Source organism: Camarhynchus parvulus, chromosome 3 (genome assembly GCF_901933205.1).
Source record: "Camarhynchus parvulus chromosome 3, STF_HiC, whole genome shotgun sequence".
NCBI classification, from domain to species: Eukaryota; Metazoa; Chordata; class Aves; order Passeriformes; family Thraupidae; genus Camarhynchus; species Camarhynchus parvulus.
The window spans coordinates 99,249,258-99,268,371 of record NC_044573.1 but is presented as its reverse complement, the minus strand read 5'-3'; the positions used below and the strand labels follow the sequence as shown (position 1 = coordinate 99,268,371).

Genomic DNA, 19,114 nt, shown 5'->3' with positions numbered 1-19,114 from the left:
AGGGAGCACAGCCTTCCCAGCCAAACCCCTTGTACACAATAAAGAAGTGAAACACAGAAGGTGGTGCAGTGTGGAAAGCAGCTGCCTACCTCCTGAGTTAGACATTTTGTCCAGAAGATTTCCATACAAAAATAAGCATAGGAGTCTCTAAAAAGCTCTCCCAGACAAGAGTGGCTGCCAAGCCAATGCACCATAGCCAACACAAAAAGCTGGAAGGATCTGTGGAGACAGGGCAGCTCCCTTGAAGCTGGAAACTGATGGCTCTGGCAGCAATGCTGAAAGGATGCTACTGTGTTTGCTGCAGCAGGGCTGCCCACTACAGCTGGGGAGAGAAGGACACATTGCAAATGGAGACAATAATTATACGAGAAAATAGGGAACTATTTAAAGACACTTCACTCTCTCACTCCCTCACTCCCTCACTCCCTCTCTCTCAAGGTGTTTAAGTTAAAAAGCATCACAGGAATTTCAAAGAATGGATTAATTTGAAAGACTTGTGTATGACACCCTGTCAGATCTAATGAAGAACCAAGGGTTTGGAGACAAGCCTGTGAGACTCAATTCTGTTAACCAGAAGCTTTCACAAGCAAGGACTCCTGTCAAACTAGAAGGCAGCTCCTCCATTGCATCAAGTGCCCCTTCTTGAAGTGACAGCTCACACATCTAAGTGCACATATTACTATTGCCTGTTAGCAATCAGATACTACCATTTGAGGCATGAAGGTTAACTTCACCAAGGTGCACTCCTGGGACAGCTGCTGCAGCCCTGACCACACACTGCACATCACCTTGTCAAGATAGAAACTACCACAGTGCTCCAGCTGTTACAGCAGGAAAACCCTGTGCAGAAAAAAAAAATGTATGTTTGGGATTCTGACATAGCTTGGATAAAATATACATGCAATCCAAATTCTCCTTGGAGGAAGCTCCAAGCTGAAGTATCAACAAATAAACCAAATCTTAGAATAATAATATTGTTGCAAAACAGTTTGGAATAGAAAAAAACTTTAATCTTACAGATTTATTCCAAGGAATTGGGTGTCAGTAAGACCTGAATATCTGTTTAAAAAGTGGTGATTTCAAAGCTGAAAGTTTTCATTATCATCTCTCAGCTTGGATCAGCAAGTTCAAAATCAAACTTCTGATGTAAATATAAATATCCCAAAACTGTGTAGTTTCAGAAGTGAGGTAATACAATTGCTGCATCTCCAGATTTAACAAACTGAGTCAACTTCCTCTGCATTTTCCCTCACCCACCCCCTCCCTGTCAAAGCAATTCACCCCTCTGGTAATTCAGGTAGGCTAGAGGGAAGTGTTGCAGGACAACACTTAACATCTCCTCCTCTCCCTGGCAATTCAAAAAAGGCAACAAAAGACTCAGTAATTGAGAACTATTCTCTGAATGAAAAGGTCCAATTTTACAAGATTCATCACAAAGTCTCTTATTCATCAGCAGCCTTGGCACTCTTACTCTTCTACCTCACACAGACATTTCTGGAATGTGTTTCAGGCTACTGGGGGAAAAAGAAGGTAGTTCAGCAGGAAGCAGCAGAGGGTAAAGAAATGAAGAATCTGAAATCAATCCTGTTCCTGTCCTACACAGCACAACTTCTGTCAGAAGCACCAGCAGAGCAAGACTATCCCCTTGGTGAGTACAGTTTTATTTTTACTTTTTCTGTTTTGATACCTCCAGTAATGTTGACAAACTGTTTACACACAAGAACAATACTTGTAATTTTGCATCAACAGTCTTGTAGCTGATCTCTTACAAGGCATCTGAGTTCTTATATAAACTAGGTTTGGAGATCAAGAACAACAGATTTGTATTTTCATCTGGTTAGGAAAAGTCCTATTTGACAAGTTTCCTTGCTAGACTCCATGTTAGTTTGCTGACAGACTTGCTGGGATGAGGATACACAGAAATTCACTTCAAAAGTGGCAGGAAGTTTTACTACCATTTTTATGATAAGAATATTGCTCTTTCTTGCTCTGATTCAAAGCTTATAAAAACCAGTTAAGAGATTGAAAAAAAGTCAGCAGAACCAATATGGGCAAGAAATGTCTTATTTGAGTACTGGACCTGGCATCAGGGCAACCTTTGCAACAGAGTGCCAGTCTCCTCTCAAAGAATGCTTTCTCTGCATTTTCAGACACAGCTCTGCTCTGGACCACACAAGGGACATTAATAATAATAATAATAATAATAATAATAATAATAATAATGATGATGATGATGATGATGATGATGCTGCTATTATTTCATTCCTTGGATTTAAACTCATGTGAACTGATCATTGCTAGTGCAGTGTAAACAAACTTCCCTGGAGATCCAGAGTATAGTACTCACAGAGATAGGTATTAAAACAAGGAAACAAAAATCCTGAAACACCTATTTTGCAGACTTGTCTGCAGTGTCAGTGCATGCAAAAGAACACAGTAAAAGCAAGGTATGTGCAGAAAGTTATGCTAGTTTTGATGAATGTGTTTGTTTGGGAGTGTAACAAGAAACCTAAGGAACTTGTTTGCCCTGGATTAATGTAACACCAAGGAGGAGTTAATGAACAGTAAAGCTGCAAAGCAAATAATAGAGAGAGCAGGAACTGCCAGAATTAGTCAAGCATTTCTCCCAATGGCGCGAGCCTGCTCTTGGGTTCCAGGTCATGGCTTCCACACAAACGTGCACTCTTACCTCTCCAGAGCCTTGCCCAGCCACTGCCTGTCCTGGGCACCACACAGGCCACGTCTCCCACACAGCAGCAAATACTCAATGACGTCTTTAAGGTTTACACCACAGCATTCTCTTCTTACTTTTTTTCATGTTTAATTTCCTTTCTAAATAAAAGCCATGGAAAACCAAACCCAAATATCCAGCAGTACCCCTTGGCTCCGTGCTCTCTCATACCACTTGCCTATGCTAATGCTCCACTCCAGGGACTTGCACTCCAGGGTGTTTAAAACCACGGTACACACCTCCTCCAGCACCTGAACTACAGGAATGAGCTCTGGAAGACACAAACATACAAGGCAGCAGAAGAGGACTGGCTAGTGGTGAGGAACAGAGTCAGATTCCCGCCACAGACCTTCACACATATTTGTAAGACATGAGAGGAATGTTGGGAGTCATGCTTTTTTTTTTTTTTGGGGGGTGGGAGGGGAAAGGAGAGGGAGGTGTTACTGAATAGTGAGAAATTACATTTAGTGGCTGAGCGCAGCATAAATGAGAACAGGTTTGGCACTTTCTTATCAGCATCTTCACTGCCTTTCAGACTTAGGGCATCTGTTGTAATTGGTGACCTCAGCATAGGCTGGAGTAGATTTCTATACCTGTGAACATGCTTATTAATTATGATTATGAATGCATAAATATAAATAGTGCAGAATGATTGTACTTGCTTTATTTCTGTGGCTTTCATGTAGTCTTGATCAAAAGAAAGAAGGAAGTGCATACATTAACACTGGTGGGCTGATGAGAGGAAACCAAAAGTGAAAACCTGCTGCCATGTTTGTCTCACTTTGTACAAGTTACAAAAACCTCCTTAGAAAAGTACAGTAAACTGCTAAAGAACTTTTCAGCTTTATTTCTCAAAGACAAGTTATGGGAAAAATATTCAGCCAACATCCAATTCTGAGGCCCTGAATGTCTATTTATTCCACAATTTAGAACAAAGATCTCTAGTCCTTTACAATTCCTTTTCTCTCAAGCTGTCTGGCATTTAAGCAAAGACAGTCTATATTTCTAAGTGGAAAACAGGTAAACATTTAGTTATTCCATTTGCAAAAAGTAAAGTTGTTATCACCATAAAGCTGAAGAAAAAAAATTTAACAGGTAAGAGCATAACGTTTCTGTGATTATTTTTTTCTTTACCTCATAAATCAAGCCAGGAATTCTAAAGCAATTCTCATTAAAAATGCCCTTGGGTTCTTTGAAGACATGTGGTGGCAGGCCAGTAAGACTTTCACAATTGTAGATTTTGGGGGAAGAAGGAGAGTTACACTTGAGAAAAGCCACGTGCTGGGACAGACTGCACAATAATGACAGCAGCAGTTTTGGTACAAGACCATTTTTTCATTAAAACATACTGGGCTGAATACAGTAGTTGGTCACATTTGCTGACTCAGACACTACAAAATGAGAATTCAAGAGTAAGTTTAGTTTATGCAAAGGCAGTCTGAAGACAGTCCTGGCATTGCTTTGAATAATATTGGTTTGAAGAACTATCTGCAAAAAGCCTTCAGCTGTTCCAGTCCATTTCACACCCTGCCCAATCTTGTTACACCTTCTCCTTGTCCTGGTCTTAGCTGGGATAGAGCAAATTTTCTTAGTAGCTGGTTCAGTGCTGTGTTTTGGATTTAGTGTGAGAACAATGTTGGTCACACACTGATGTTTCAGTTGTGGCTCAGCAGTGCTTACCCTGAGTCCAGCCCCTTTCAGGGTCTCCTGCTCTGCCAGTGAGGAGGAGCAGAGGAAGCCAGGAGGGAGCATGGCCAGGACAGCTGACCTGAACTGGCCAAAGGGATATGCCATACCAATAAGCAAGTTCTGGACTTGGGGGACCAGACTAGGGACTTGATTCTCCACAGAAATAAGACTTTGATGTTTAATGCACTCACCATTATCATTAGTCAGGGACAGAGTCTGATGCCACACAGACACATTCTCTGAGTCCTTCTGGAAGGAAAGCTACCATAAGAAACAGTGTCTGCAAAAAATAATCTAAATTCCCCTATAAAGTTGTAATACAACAAGGTCAAGCTGCCCTTCACAGTTGTATCTGTATAGGTGATGTTTGTGAGTAATGCAAACAAAATTATGGAAATTCTGATCCTCTTGGCTGGACCATTGGCAGACATGGAGCTGAAGGATCTCTCAGTGGGTTGTTGGCACCCTCTGTGCTATCTTTATTATTGCTAAATTCTTTGGAAGTTATGCAGAAGACTCTTCCCCACTCCATGCAGAAGTTCACTGGTGGGAATCTCAGTCAGATAACAAAATTCCCTACCTCAGGGCTCTTTTGTTCCAACCTAACTGAACAGCCCAGTTCCCAAATGTCCTCCTTCATTTGTTCTGTGCAAGCCATGCAGAGCAATAGTCTTAACTCAGCATTTGATTCATGAGGAATGCCTCCCCACCAAGCCCAAAATAAACAAAACCATGTTTCCATCCTATCCTACTTATATTGCAAACTAGGATCTCAGTTAATTTTAAAAACCTATGCATCAACACAAAATACTCCCAGGACAAGTAACTGAAGTTAATCTCTCTCAGCTCAGGCTATGGCTCAATTAACATATCTCACCTTGAATATCACATTGCTCTTCTCTATATCTTGAGAATCTTGCCAGCTGTACTAACACAGGAACAACAGAAGAAAGCAGCTATCACAAAACCTTGGCTCTTGCATCAAGTGACTGAAATGAGCATTGCACAAGGGTGCTTTGATGTTATAAAAGGCCTAAGAAAATGCCAGGGGTTTGGGGTGTATTTCTTGCTGTGTTTACTCTCTTACCAAAGGGCACTTGTCACACACATGCCATCTGCTGCACTGAAATGCAATACTCAACCAGGTAAAATAAAAATCTCCCACACCAGCAGGCTCTTTGTAAGATTCAAAGGATCACCACTAATATAATTTTAGGTGTTTCAAGAAACTATGCTACAGAGACTGCATTTCTTGAAAGCTTCTCCTCCTGTAGGACAGAACCTCAGCTCCCAGGGAGACTCTGCCCTCATGGCTGCACACAAGAAGTCACAGGCTCATAATCCAGAAATACTTGTACTTGTGTCAGGTATGGAGAGCCGAGAGTGCAAAGTGAACACAAATGACCCCCATTCCCCCACACTGCCCCCTGATCCCCCTCCTTTCCCCTGGGTGCTCACAGGCACTGCAGGAACCCAAAGGAGCAGCCCTGCAGTGGAAGCCATCTCTCTGGGAACTGAAACTGGCTTTAAAGACACTCAGCCTCCTAATGCTTGTGGATATTTCCCACAGCCTGAAAGAAAGGAAAACCTGGAAACGTGTGACTACATGGGCTTACCTACAGCACCTTGGTAAAGTCAGGATCCCTTAGTACAAGCACCTCCTAATAGGAACCATGGAGGATGATGCTATTTGTTGCACCCATTTCATTCTCCTTAAGTTTTTTGTCTTCAGTCAAAATAGATGCTTTGGTCTATTGTTAGTACTGAAAAAATACCTTGCAGGTCAGTGTATCTGCTTCATAGTTAATGAATATTCTGAAATCTCAGCATATCTGAGTCTCCTTCATACTTTACAGAGGGTCAGCTCGTACAAGATTGCGTTAAGACATGGAGAACATTTTACATTATCAACCCATAAAGGCTGCCCAGGTCCTAAAGAGAAATAAGAAGCAAAAAAATCCCAAATCTGATGACAGAGAAACAGAGAAGAGCAGGATCATGCTAGAGGGACATCACATTCCTGGACCATCTTTCCAGAAATAGTCAGGATTTTCTTCATGGCCATCTCCTTCCCTACCCTTATGAAGGTCAGCACCTCTGCGCCTCTTATATTTGAGGATACCCTTTTGAAAGGGATTCCATTTTCACTTTTACAACATACAAGAAAAACACAATAAAAATCTCAAGGAGGAGCAGTTCCTGTCCAGTAAGATAGAAACAGATATTCCTTAACCATCACTCCTACCAAGGAACGCAGTGGTCAGTTGTTATCAAAAAACAGCACACTGATAAGGACTGGAAGCCTAGCAAAGCTAGAAGCACAACCAGAAAAGCCCATAAGCTACTCATGTTGGAACAGAGAGCTGAAAGCAATCAGAGATGGAAAAACATGCCCCAAGATGCAAAACAATACTAGAGTTGAAGTGAAAACAGAAAAAATAAGATTGCAAATTGAGACAGGTAAAGGCTAGAAGATAGGATGAGGAAGAAAATACTGAACATAAAGCCTTGGAAGATGTGTCACAACCATCAAACTGATCTATAAAGATGGTGTGGAAAGGTATGGAAGAGGGACACATATACTTTTCCATTCTCTCACAAATTCTTTTTTAAAGGATTGTCAAAAAACTTTTTGCTCTATTCACATCTCTTTTGGGTTCTAAGTGTTGATTCAGCACTTATTAACCACTGTTAGGAGCACAAGTAGCAAAACAACAGGAGACTTGTAGGAGATGAGGAACAGATCAAAGAAAATCAGATGATTCTCTAATCAATGATACGAAAGTCCTAGGACAAAAGAGGGGGGAAGATGAAATTGGGGGAAAATGCAGAGCTTTTAGAAGTGGCACAGAAGGAAGAGAAAATGGGAAAATTAAATGATAAAAAGGTCAAGGATATCTTCATTACCTTACAATCCCAGGAGTGGCCTAATATGCTAGAAACACACATTGGTGTTTCAGTGCAGACAGGACCAAACTTCACTCCTGAGCTGCTGCTCCATCTCTGGATTTGCAGGCTCCACAGTGTGAGTAAGGAGGAGTCACCAGCCGAGCTCTGCTCTCTCCTGGCACTACAGGACTGAATCACACCTAACCAGGGGAGCTGCAGTTGCCACACCACCACCAGCTCCCAGTGAGGTATAAAACAGGGATAGAAAACTACGGAAGAGGAGGACTGACTCTAGTGCTGTTTTCCTACAGTTTGTCTTCCCATTTATTTTTGGCTCAACACAGGGAGGCAAAAAGGAGGGGTAGAAAGAGAATGCAAGCAGATCATAAATTTGTTTTCTTGTTTTCCAGTCCTTCCAGAAAGGCCAGTTTTGTAAACAGAGAGAAAGCTGAGATTTTCTTTATCTTGTTAACTACTCCCATGACTGTAACACACCATGCAGAGTTCACAATTATCTCTCTGCTCAACATTATCGAAAATGCACTGCAACTTCTTTGGCAACACGTTCTTTTAGTCAGGCTATCTGCACCTAAAAACACTCAGCCTTTTGTTTCAACAGCATAGACCTGCATGCTGAATTATAAAAATTGTCCAATATCGTATTATCTTGGCTACAGATTTAATTTCATGGAATATGAAACTTCACTGAAAATCATTGTACAACAAGACAATGAAACATAAACATTCACTTCTGTCTTTTTTCCCTTTATATTAAGTGTGAGCCTACTACAACTCCCTCTGGGAGGATATTTTTCATACAAAGCCACATTCTTTGAGTGTTATTCACATAAACAGTCATGGAACTGAATGAGATCAGCCACAGAAGCAGGGAAATCAGGCTTTGATCCAGCATTACTGATACAAAATACAACATAAAATTCAATTTTTTAAAACCAGGATAATAAGCATCCATCTTTAAACTATGTAATTATGCAAACACTAGTTGAAGGTTTTGTTTTTCAGTTCTACCCTTCCAAGATGTAATACACTAAATTAATTATAATTTTGCTACACACAATTTGTTGATAATTACCTCTCTGTGGACCATACTGTTACTTGAGTACAAATCATAGGAATTTTTAAAATAGTTATTATTTCAGTATCACTTTATTCTTGATCCTTAATTAAGCAAGGCCGGAAAATCCCACTTGCAAAGCATAAGGGAAGTGATTTTCAAATGGTACTTGGTAAAATCTTCTAACTTTTGCATTACACTTTTGCCTGACTCTGTTTTCCCTGAAACACCAAATACATTTTGAGCTAAGCTTAACATATACAAACCATGAAAAACTTTTGTTAGCAGAAGAGTGGATATTCATTCTCAAAATTTGAATAATGACAACTGATCAACTGAAGGTCAGTTTGCTTTTTACAGGCAAAAAGGACAGACATACAACAGATGCTTGCTGTTATATTAAAATTTACAATGTGACTTTATTAATGACCATCAAACTAAGACACTGCCTATATAGTTAATGCTTTCCAAAATCTCAGTACTTTGGGGAAGATGACAAGTATACAGCTACCTAGAATGACAGAAAAATCCTTCATCTTAGTGTGAAACACTGTAGCACATATTTACTAATGTTCTGAGAAATTCCATCATAGAGTCACTCTCGTCTGATAACCTTTCCTGGCTTAGCTTACTTGAAAAGCACATTTAGTGCTTTTTCTACTAAGGCAGAGTATCCTGTGTTTCATGAGAGTTACACAGGACTGAAACACAGAGCAAGTTCTCAATTTCACTGACACTCTTTATTCCATGTCTGGGAAAGACTGAGAATGGGTCCCAGACAAAACTAGCTTTACACCACAGCCTCCTGAGTAGTTAGCTCAACACTTATTTCAGCCTAGTCAAGGAGAGAGTCTTAATTTCAAATTGTGAGGAGAACAAATAAACCTTTAAAATGTTGGTTTGTTTTTTTTCTTTCAAGTGCTATGCTCAGTTCTTCTGAATGCACCCTCACCTGTTTTCTTGGTGTGTCTGCTCACCAAAACCAGCTCACCCCATGTAAGTATATGCAGACATTTGCTGCATGTACAAACCCACATATGATACGTAAGCAAATTCATATTATTACAACTTTTCCAAAAAGTCATTCTTAAAAGCTGTAAATACATGTATCCAAGCTCTGCAAGCTTGATTTTGAATATGTTTCTGTCTTCCATACCATGTATCCTACTTTCAGGATTACAAACAAAAAGAAGAAAAACTGGCACAGTTCTAGTAAATGAAGCAGCAATATCCTCCTCATTTGTATGTCTGCAGTTATAGACAGGAAAAGGCTAAATTCTCTGAAAGAATATGGAACCCAGAAGTTTGCTTTTAAACTTCTCAACCACGTGTTGATGGGTAGAGATAAGGGGAACAGAAAGGAGGCAGAAAAAAATCAAGTTTGTTTTTTTCGACTTAAAATACTCTTGTATGGAGATTATGAATCTGGGAACAATTTCTTAAAATATTAGGGTTTTTTCAGTTCAGAGACTCTGCCAAGGACCAGAGCTTATGCCTGCAAATTCTGCTTTGATTTATTGATATGGCACGCTACTTAGTGCAAATATTCATACCACTCTTTTAATTCTGCCATTCACTTTCCCATTGGGACCCATCTTGCTTCCAGGTAAACAAAGTGTAAAATTCTTATTGAGAAAGGATGAATAAACAAAGCAGAGCTAAATATAGAAACAGTCAACCTGCTCTGACAAGTAGGAAGAATGAGAAGCAGAAGTGAGTTACTGTAATACACACAGGGTTCTCTTTAACCAAAACTAAATCCCAAACAGAATACTGAAACTTAAAATTTTATGAAGCAAGCTGGGATGTGATTGCAATGTAGATTAGATGGAGCTGAATGTTGATTATTTGGACACAAGACAGATGTTTAAATTAAGCTACTTCACGTTTGTGGTGAGTGTACACATAGCCTGTTACCACACTTGCACTGATGTGAAGTTATTTCCCAATAATTCATGTCCAATCCCCAAAGATTCCCTCCAAAGGAAAGAAGGCTGCTTAAAAGGGAAAAAAAAACCCAAACAAACTCGCAAAAAAGTCCCAGTATTATAAAAACTAGGCAGTCATGGGATAACAGGAAAAGTCCTCATCTGTATAGAGAACCAGTGAGACAGGAAATAAACAGTACAAGGTCAGTCTTCCCAAGAAAAGGACACTAAGCCTGCAGCCCCACAGCCATCTGCATTAAGCATATATTGTGTTCATTACACCCACTAATGAATCACAAGGGGAGAGGGAAAGATAAAGATTACAACTGTTAAAAATGGCTGGTAGATTTCAATACCATTTAAAACACAGTCTGGTATTCGGGCTGGGAAAAAACACCTCAACTTCATATGCATAATGATGGGCTTGGGATGATTCAGGAATGAAATCCTGGATTGACAGTGGACTGTTCTTATGAAAGCATCAGCACAGTTAAAAAGCAGGAAGGGTGCTAAAAAATCATTACTGCAGAGAGTACAACCAAACCCACCTTTATTCAATCATCTAAGAAACTCAATTGCATCTTAGAAGTCATAAGTCTGGCCTTCTCCTCTTTAAAAAAAGTTAAGCAAAACTAGAAAAGTTTCCAGGAAGGAGAACATAAGACAATCAAAGGTAGGATAATTAAGTAGAAGAAAATCAGGTTGGAGAAATACTAGAAGACAGCAGATTAAACCAGCATATTTCAAGCTCAAAACAAGTGAGAAGAAATAGCTCTTCTTATCAAATAGCAACTTTCAAGCTATGTTTGTCATTTGCTCTTTCTTCTCTGATTTTCTTAGGCTGTTTCCCATTCACTGATGTTCCCTCCTCAGTTTGACAGAGTCACTGATATGGATGCCCTACAGGAGTGAAAGGCATTAAAGAGAGTATGTGTCATCTCTCCCTGTAAATGAAACACAGCCAATCTAGAGATGAGAATTGGCCAGGCTGACCATGACACCATTCACCCACACCTCCAAACCAGGCTCATCATTCCTGCAGCCATGGGATTTGCTCAGCTCCTGGCCACAGTGATGGAAGAGCTGAAGGAAATCTCCACAGACAGACAGTTCTGTCCTAGTCAGCAAAAGACATCCACTTCTCACTGCCTTCAACCAATGTATGATTTGTTAAAAATGGTCACACAGAGAAACTGCTAATGTTAGGCACTCTGTTATTCCAACTATGTCAAAAGCATCTGTATCACTTGGTGGTTTTTGAAGTTTTTGAAAACTCTTTACATTATTAGAATTTAAATAAATTAAATTTGATCCTGTTTATTTTGAGGCTAGCAGCAACTAAGGCAGCCAAGATTAACACCCTCGCTTTACTGAGCTGTCATCACTCATCCCCAAATCCAGTTCTGCTTTATCAGGCATGCTGGCAATGAAGCTGCTCACCTGCAGGGGCACCTCCACTTGTCTGTCAAGACACCAGGCAATAAGTGAAATGGATGACAGCCTCATCCAGTGCATGCCAGGTCAGGATTTCTTAAAACCTGTCTTCTCCAAACTGATTAAGTGTAGTCTTACAGAGAAAGAAGAGAATCCAACTTGGTAGCAGACTGTTCATTAAGAAAATACTATACTTCAAACTCATGTTTAAGCTTACTCCGCACCTGAATCTGCCATTCATAGCAATACTTACACCATAAACTTAAAAACAAACATTAAAAACCACCATAAACTTAATAATAATAATAATAAAAAAGACCACATTGAAAGAGTATGGTCGGATTTTATCCAGAAGCTGTGAAAAAACACCACCATATACTTGCAAGAATCCAGGAGCTGTTGCAAAGTCTGGAAAAAACAAACTGGTAAGAAAATCCTGCACTCTTAAAATCTGGATTCAAACCAGAACATCAATGAAAACCGTAGATGTCAGGCGAAAGACACCCCCCCTTCCCTCCATCCCATAATCCTCTTGAAAGACTTCAGCCAGACATAGTCAAATCCCAAAAGTGCTCAGATAGAAAATGAAGGAAAATTACTCGTATGTAAGCTTTACAAAATACTAAACACTGAGTTAAGCAACAGATCTGCCTGGCAGTTATTAGTGCAATTATTTGGAACAGTAATGATAACAGTGAAAAGATCACATCTGCCCAAGACTTTGAACCAGCTGCAATTTCTGCATCTGTTGCACAGACAGACATCAAACTCTGAGTAGAAGTAAATCATACCAAAAATTATTCACTGTGATCACTATTAAAATGTTACTCAAATATTAAGCTCATATATAAATACCATACATTCATGGCACTTTCTTATTTTATAAGGCTGGCACTTTTCCTCAGTGACTGACCCAACTGAGACAATTTAGGGCACTTTAACTCAGAAGTGTATTGGCACAATATAAATAGACCTAGCAACAGATCTTCCTAAGATGTCACATTGCAGATGCTGTTAAAACCAACAGAAAGTATTCCTGACTGGCTTAAAGCAATTGGCATGTCAAACTGGAAAAGGAATTATCCCACTGCAATGCAGACACAATGAAGATGCATACCCTTAAGGGACTAATTTCCATCAATTCCAAATGCATTTTCCATAATGCAAATGAAAATGCTTTTGTCCAACAGCATGCCAAGACACGCACACAAAACCTGTATCTTCAGTGGTCACTTCTCAAAGTGGGTGGTGCTTAGGTGGGGACGGTGGCAAATCATGAGAGAGAGGAAGGCACAGGCTGTTAGAAGAAGCTTGTTTAAATCCAGGATTTGAAGGAGGTATGATTTAATGATTTGAAGAGTACTCAAAAAATGCTTTTGATTATGACATATAATTTAAAAGCCTAGGCTTTTCTGGCATAGGAGTATATAAATTTTTCTTCGGGATTATGGCAATCCCACTAGGGTACCTGTGCTCAGCACATCACACCCCAGCTACCCTGTAGCCCCAGTATGCTCCATCTAGCTGGTAGCCATACCAGATACTCCCATCCACCATTTGCCACAGATGTGCCCAAATCCCATCCCTAATCACAGCCAGATTCCCCCTCAAGGCTGTGGCTTGGCTGAGATGCACCTATGGTTTGGAGGAGCAGCACTGGGTGTGGGGAGTGGGAAGGAGAGAGCCACAGAGGAGACAGCAGGAAGACACAAGTGCTGGCTGAAAGAAAGCGTCTTCCTGTTCATTCCAAGAACCTTTAATTTCATCTCACACATGGCAGGATCACTGCCAAAGGCTCAAAAGTAAAACAGTGCAAGAGCAAGCCAGCAATCTACAGTCCTGCATTGTATCATGAGTTACCTGTGCATTTGGTATTCCATCAGAAGTACATCACTGAGGCTACCAATAATGGATAATGCAAGAATTCAAGCTGTTGTACTGTATCCATTAGGCCATCCAATGGGGATTGATTTATGGCAACAGGATATACCCAACTAACTATTAGTGGTAATAAACTAGATTGCTTTAGCCTCAAAGTCCTGTGCAGCTTTAATGCTTCATTTATCAGAAACCTCTAAAAATGTGTCCTAAATTGACACTCATTTCATCATTGGTTTTTTTGATAGCATTCTTGACCTTGATATCAAACTACTGCACACCAACAGTATCCTTCCTGCTTCACTCTCAACACCTTCACATCTCCAACTCAACCTCAGTATTTTCCAGAAAACAAGAAAAATACCTGTCTGGCCAAACCAGCAGCTTTGAATACAAAGCATCATTGTATCATGCACAACCTGCCAAAAGAAGCAACACACAGAGAACATCCTAGGCACAGGGAACATCCCAACACTCGTGTTTGAAAGCTATGCAACAAATAAGCAAGGACTCCACATATTTATTCTGACTCTTCCAAAATTTGGAACACCTGCCTTCACAAATCCAACAGTCTTCTGAATGGCAGCATGAGATAAACCAAATACAAACAAAAGGAAAGAGACCAGAACACATAATTCAGTGACAGGTCACAGCAAGACATGGGGTATTTCAGGATTTCACTATTCTCACAACTGCTGTCAATGAACTTTAACAAACTATTCTCCAGCAGCACCTGCTAACAGGGAGTGGGGTAGCCAAGTAACTAAGCTATTCCTGAACGGTTCACAAGTTAGCAATGGTATGCAAGAATATTTCTAGTATTGTACTTCAGAAACTGTTCTGGAGATTTTTGGGATCAAAATAGCTGGTTAGGAAGCAGGGAAGAAAATTAGCCCCTTGCTGTTATGAATTAAGGTCTTTCTGAAGTGCAGTTCTGTACCTTCTATTTTTGGCTGGATCATTTAAGTCACATATTTAGTTCCTGAATAAACAAAAGGAACTAAAAATACTTCTTTCAAATTTTTATTTGCCCAGAGCACTTTCAATCAATTTATGTCTTTGACAAATATCTCCCTATATCAATCTTGCCAATAAAATATGGCACCTCATTTGTGTTTTTAAATAAAATACTTCCACCAGGGACCTGTTGTACTGATATATCTCTAAAAAAAGATACAACTGTGAGTTCTCTGCAAGTTCATCCAAAGTCCTAACTGTTGAGGGAAAAAGAGAAAGTGCACATCTGAAACTAATGAGAATAAATACAGTTGTTAGTATAATTAATTTAAGAACCTGAAAGTGCTTTAAAAATGTTCATCAGTACACCACCTATCCAAACCAATAAGCATTGTTCATCCTGTTATACAGATTTAGTGAGTAAAGGACAGTAAGGTCTTTTTCTTTTACATCACAAAATGACTCACTGGCAAAGTCAAACAGAGGTGAAGCTAAAGACACATGGAGAAATGCAGCTTGAGGCTCAATTGCTCACTGCCACACCCTACAAGCACCTGATTTACTAAGGTATCATTCATCTCATCTAGTCCAAGAACAGGGTAAATTTGATAATCTGAACTCCAGAACATGCCACCTGTAACAGGGCAAGGTGCTGAGCCTGGTGCTGCAACTACATCACATCAGCCAACATGGGAGCCCCACTAGTGCAGACAGCTTCTCACAATTTCTGTTCTCCAAAAAAGAAAGGACCTCTGTGAAAAAAATCTTGAAGGAAAGCACCTGCATGATCAGGAGGTTTCCACTTTATTTTTGCCAATCATTTACTGGTTATTTCATTTCTTGTGTTCAAAGCCAGTCTCTTATATGAGGTTGGTAGCACTGTCTGGGTAAATATTAAGGAGCAGGGGAAAGTGAAAACTTGCCAGCTGAATACTACCATAAAACTACTTTCTAAATTTTATAAGTTTATTTTCAAAAAAAAAAAAAAAACCCAAACGAAAACAAACAAAACAAAACAAAAAAACCAAACAGGGAGAAAAGCAGTGACATTACTACTGCTGCTACACAATTCCCATTTACTCTAGCAGGATAGGTCCTCATGGATAAACAGGCATATATCATCTACATCCCAGGCATGTAAATACTTTATGTAGCCATCCAACTGCAGGTTTTGCTACATGCAGTGTATTTAACTATTTTTGAGCATTTTCTGCTCAGAAATTGTTATGAAGTTCTGAAGGAGAGTCATTACACCATGTCTTGTGGTCTGCAATGCAACTGCAGATCTTACATGTAATCACACATCTCCAGAAACACTTTGTTTTCCAACTATCTGGAGAATGAAGATTACACAATACTTGAAACTTGAGCCTGCCAAATAAGTTGTTATAAAACTAGCAGCGCAGCCTGACACATCACCTTGAAAGAAAGTAAATAACATTCTCCTCAGAATAACCCATAGACTCCAACAGTCCTACCAGGGGATCTGATCCATGCCTAACCAATGCTGCGTAAGAGTTAAGACATGGTTACGTTTTCCTGTCTTTGGACAGAGGCAGACTTGCTGATCTTCCCAATTACTCCTTTAACATTGGTAGGACATTCCAAGTTCATTTAAACAACTCCTGGGGCAAAGATTCACCGATCCACCTACCAGCAAGCTACTTTCTAACTCTCTCAGTGTTTTCCCTGTGAAAAAAATGTATCAGTAGCAGACGTGTCCTTTTGGTCATGTGCATTGCAGAAATACCAAGCAAAAACCCAAATAATAACTTCACATATAATTATAAAAACATGAAGATATTGGTTATGCCTTTTTAAAAAAACAGAGCACTGTCTACAGCCTATGCTGTAATACACACAACACCCCAGGGCACGATAAGCTCTTTATTAATGCTTGCAATTAAAAGAATACTGCAGAACAATGACATGCCGTAGCCATGGATTTCCACAATCAGAGCTCTACAAGCAGCCAGTGTGTACTCACAAGGTGTTGAGACCTCGGGGGGCGGCGAAGTTTGCAGCAAACTAGTGGAAATATTTCCAGCGGAGTTTTCAGGTGATGTCAACAACAGGAAGGATGACTTTGAGCCAGATTTCCATTTCTCATCAGACGCGGCCTTAAAAGTTGGAACAAGAGCGTTACGACTCCTCACTTTCACCCCCAAACCTGCAAGCGAGCCCCTACGTCGACACAGGCTCCTGTACCCGCATCCCGGAGGGTCCGACCTGCCCGACGGGGGTCCCTCCCCGGGCTGGAATACGGGAACACTTTCCCGACTCCGCTCTGGGGCACTGGCTTCGCGGCGGTCGCGCCCAGCTGCAGCCCCGCCACAGCCCGGCCACCTCCGCCATCACCTGTGCGGCCCCGCCGGCAGCGCCCCCGCCCCGCCCGGGCCCCCCGCGCTCCGCCGGCCGCACACGGAACGGCGGCGGGGCTCACCTGCGCTGCCCCTCCAGCGGCGCCGCTCCCGCCGGGCCAGGCTCCGCTCTGCCCCTCCAGCGGCGCCTCCGCCGCCGGGCCGGCGCTGCCCCGGGGGAGGCGCCGCCGCCGCCGCCGTGGCCGCTGCGAGGGCGACACCGAGCGGCCGCGGAGGGCGGGTGGGCAGCGCCCAGAGACCCGCACCGCCTCCCGCCTCCCGCCTCCCGCCTCCCGCCCCGCCGGCCAGCGGGACAGAGCCCGGCCCCGCGCCCCGGCCAGGAACACAGGGCTCTGCCCGCAGCAAGGCTCTGCGCGGGCTGGGCGCTCTCCTGGAGCGAAGCTCCTTTGCAGCTTAATGATGGAAGCTCATAATAATTTGCGTGGGAGCAGAAGCGCTACAAAACCACAGAATCAGAGTGGGTCAGGTTGGAAGGGACCGCAGTGGTCACCTGGTCCAACCTCCCTGGTTAATCAGGGTCGTCCTAAAGCACGAGGAACAAGACTGTGTCCAGACAGCTCTTGTCCCTCCAGTGAGGGAACTTCCACAGTCTCTCTGGGAAATGTGTTCCAGTGCATGGTCATCCGCACAGTAAATAAGTTCTTCCTTATGTCCAGGTGGAGCTTCCCATGCATCAGTTTCTGCCTGTTGCCTTATATCCATGTTCAGACCATCAAGAACAAGAAGACCCTAGCTCCATCTTCTTGGTAACTTCCCTTTAGATATTTATACACAGTAATGAGGTCTCCCCTCAGTCACATCTTCAGCAACCAGGCTCAGCTCTCTCAGCCTTTCCTCATAAGAGAGATGCTTCAGTCTCCCAATCACCCTTGCTGCCCTCCACTGGACCCACAGCAGCTATATGTCCCTCTTGTGTGGAGGAGCCCAGAACTGGACACAATAAAATTTCCCAGATTTTAGGGAGGCCAGATGTCCTTCCCTCCAGCAGGGAGCCAGTCAGCGGGCTTTGAAGTCTGAACTGAAGGACAGAGAGGAACACCTTGATAGCTGACTGTGCCTGCTTGGTGCCTCACCCACCCCTCCAGTTATCACAATATCACTGGGACCTTCTGCTCACCCAAGTCATGTGTTCGTGTGGGCAATTATGGGTGAATGTCAGTAATTCACAAACTGGCAGGGAAGCATGTTGGACAGGACCATCTGTAGACACTGGTAGAGCAGAAAGGAGTTTGTATGAGTAGGCTGAGTAAAATGATAAAAGTGGGATTGGGAGAAGAAGGAGAAAACAGAAAGCAAGCAGCTGTTCCCCATACAATGCTTGATCTCACAGGCACATCACTTTCAGAGGCTGTTTCTCTGGCTTGAAGGCATTCTCAAAATGCCCTAAATTAACTGATGCCCTAAACAAACTAAACATTGAAGTATCACAGGCACTTCCTAGTTATGTCATGAATATATTCTTTTGAATGTTTTTTCAGGTTATTCTACTTATGCCTTTTTCACTAAACAATTACTATGGTAGTCATCGTTCTGTGGCAATAGGCATACCAGAGGTTCACATCAAAACCCTTGGTGCTCCCCAGGAAAGACTGACTGACTGACTGACTGACTGACTGACTGACTGACTGACTGACTGACTGGATTTATTGTTCTGATGCCTCCCTGAACTCAGCAAGGCTTTGCCAAAACGACAGCATTAATCTGAAGTCTGGTGTCATTACTTAAGTTAAAGTGTAGTTGCTAAAACACATAAAAACACACTGTGACTCTTCACACTACGATTTTGTTTGCTCATTTCCATATTCAGGATAGGCTTACTTCATGTGAATTTTATTTAATTTGATACTGTTCAAAATTCTAATGTAGGAATAGAAGTATTTGTGTGAGTAACAGTTAACCTGTATGTTAAATAAGTTCCATATATGCAAAAGTTGGCAGAACTATTTTATGTTTGATCATTACAACTGAGAAACAAGATGCTAGCACATCATAGGAAAAAAGCTTTCTTGGCACAGGTCTGTCACCAATGTGGCATTGTGTAATTTAATGGAAATTTTCACTCTTTAACAGGAACACGATGAGACCCTGTTGTGATCCTGCAAACCTAGGTGCAGATAGGCTCCCTGATTGTGTGGATATCAGTGGGACAATT

At 41.6% G+C, this 19,114-nt stretch overlaps 1 protein-coding gene across 5 annotated transcripts in view; it reads right to left on the bottom strand.

The window, feature by feature from the left end:
• ANKRD6 (ankyrin repeat domain 6) overlaps positions 1–19,114 on the bottom strand; it is a 93,405-nt gene that overhangs the window by 70,473 nt on the left and 3,818 nt on the right. For 4 of the 5 annotated variants that reach the window (XM_030945990.1, XM_030945993.1, XM_030945994.1 and 1 more), the window contains exons 1-2: positions 17,025–17,118; positions 16,569–16,701 (exon numbers count right to left, since the gene is read on the bottom strand). The gene's annotated coding sequence lies outside the window, so the exon portion shown is untranslated. Of the gene's footprint in view, positions 1–16,568; positions 16,702–17,024; positions 17,119–19,114 lie in introns of those variants that run through there. The other variant, XM_030945991.1, reaches the window with a different exon arrangement.